We start from the raw sequence: 2,596 nt of genomic DNA, 5'->3' as shown, positions 1-2,596 counted from the left end.
CCCGATTCGCTTCACGTTTCTGGTGGGCGTTGTGTCGGATCACGGTCCCCGATTCCCATTACGTTTCTGGTGGGCGTTGTGTTGGATCGCGGTCACCGATTCCGATCACGTTTCTGGTGGGCGTTGTGTCGGATCGCGGTCCCCGATTCCCATCACGTTTCTGGTGGGCGTTGTGTCGGATCGTGGTCCCCGATTCCCATCACATTTCCGGTGGGCGTTGTGTCGGATCGCAGTCCACGATTCCTATCACGTTTTCTGGAGGGCGTCGTGTCGGATCGCGGTCCACGATTCCCATCACGTTTCTGGTGGGCGTTGTGTCGGATCGCAGTCCACGATTCCCATCACGTTTCTGGTGGACGTTGTGTCGGATCGCGGTCCCCGATTTGCATCACGATTCTGGTGGACGTTGTGTCGGATCGCGGTCCACGATTACCATCACGTTTCTGGTGGGCGTTGTGTCGGATCGCGGTCCCCGATTTGCATCACGATTCTGGTGGACGTTGTGTCGGATCGCGGTCCACGATTCCCATCACGTTTCTGGTGGGCATTTTGTCGGATCGCGGTCCCCGATTCCCATCACGTTTCTGGTGGGCATTTTGTCGGATCGCGGTCCCCGATTCCCATCACGTTTCTGGTGGGCGTTGTGTCGGATTGCGGTCCACGATTCCCATCACGTTTCTGGTGGGCATTTTGTCGGATCGCGGTCCCCGATTCCCATCACGTTTCTGGTGGGCGTTGTGTCGGATTGCGGTCCCCGATTCGCTTCATGTTTCTGGTGGGCGTTGTGTCGGATCGCGGTCCACGATTCCCATCACGTTTCTGGTGGGCATTTTGTCGGATCGCGGTCCCCGATTCCCATCACGTTTCTGGTGGGCGTTGTGTCGGATTGCGGTCCCCGATTCGCTTCATGTTTCTGGTGCGCGTAGTGTCAGATCGCGGTCCACGATTCCCATCACGTTTCTGGTGGGCGTTGTGTCGGATCGCAGTCCCCAATTCCCATCACGTTTCTGGTGAGCGTTGTGTCGGATCGCGGTCCCCGATTCCCATCACGTTTCCGGTGGGCGTTGTGTCGGATCGCGGTCCCCGATTCCCATCACGTTTCCGGTGGGTGTTGTGTCGGATCGCGGTCCCCGATTCCCATCACATTTCCGGTGGGCGTTGTGTCGGATCGCGGTCCCCGATTCCCATCATGTTTCTGGTGGGCGTTGTGTCAGATCGCGGTCCCCGATTCCCATCACGTTTCCGGAGGGCGTTGTGTTGGATCGCGGTCCCCGATTCCCATCACGTTTCTGGTGGGCGTTGTGTTGGATCGCGGTCACCGATTCCCATCACGTTTATGGTGGGCGTTGTGTCGGTTCGCGGTCTCCGATTCCCATCACGTTTCTGGTGGGCGTTGTGTCGGATCGTGGTCCCCGATTCCCATCACATTTCCGGTGGGCGTTGTGTTGGATCGCGGTCCCCGATTCCCATCACGTTTCCGGAGGGTGTTGTGTCGGATCGCAGTCCCCGATTCCCATCACGTTTCTGGTGGGCGTTGTGTCGGATCGTGGTCCCCGATTCCCATCACGTTTCTGTGGGCGTTGTGTCGGATCGCGGTCCCCGATTCCCATCACGTTTCCGGAGGGCGTTGTGTCGGATCGCGGTCCCCGATTCGCTTCACGTTTCTGGTGGGCGTTGTGTCGGATCACGGTCCCCAATTCCCATTACGTTTCTGGTGGGCGTTGTGTTGGATCGCGGTCACCGATTCCGATCACGTTTCTGGTGGGCGTTGTGTCGGATCGCGGTCCCCGATTCCCATCACGTTTCTGGTGGGCGTTGTGTCGGATCGTGGTCCCCGATTCCCATCACATTTCCGGTGGGCGTTGTGTCGGATCGCAGTCCACGATTCCTATCACGTTTTCTGGAGGGCGTCGTGTCGGATCGCGGTCCCGGATTCCCATCACGTTTCCGGTGGGCGTTGTGTCGGATCGCGGTCCCCGATTCCCATCACGTTTCCGGTGTGCGTTGTGTCGGATCGCGGTCCCCGATTCCCATCACGTTTCCGGTGGGCGTTGTGTCGGATCGCGGTCCCCGAATTCCATCACGTTTCCGGAGGGCGTTGTGTCGGATCGCGGTCCCCGATTCCCATCACGTTTCTGGTGGGCGTTGTGTCGGATCGCGGTCCCCGATTCCCATCACGTTTCTGGTGGGCGTTGTGTCGGATCGCGGTCCCCGATTCCCATCACGTTTCCGGAGGGCGTCGTGTCGGATCGCGGTCCCCGATTCGCTTCACGTTTCTGGTGGGCGTCGTGTCGGATCGCGGTCCCCGATTACCATCATATTTCTGGTGGGCGTTGTGTCGGATCGCGGTCCCCGATTCCCATCACGTTTCTGGTGGGCGTTGTGTTGGATCGCAGTCACCGATTCCCATCACGTTTCTGGTGGGCGTTGTGTCGGTTCGCGGTCTCCGATTCCCATCACGTTTCTGGTGGGCGTTGTGTCGGATCGTGGTTGCCGATTCCCATCACATTTCCGGTGGGCGTTGTGTCGGATCGCAGTCCACGATTCCTATCACATTTTCTGGAGGGTGTCGTGTCGGATCGCGGTCCCTGAATTC

This window comes from Hemitrygon akajei, chromosome 3 (genome assembly GCF_048418815.1).
Source record: "Hemitrygon akajei chromosome 3, sHemAka1.3, whole genome shotgun sequence".
NCBI lineage: Eukaryota > Metazoa > Chordata > Chondrichthyes > Myliobatiformes > Dasyatidae > Hemitrygon > Hemitrygon akajei.
The sequence above is the reverse complement of the archived record's forward strand: the minus strand, read 5'-3'. Positions refer to the sequence as shown.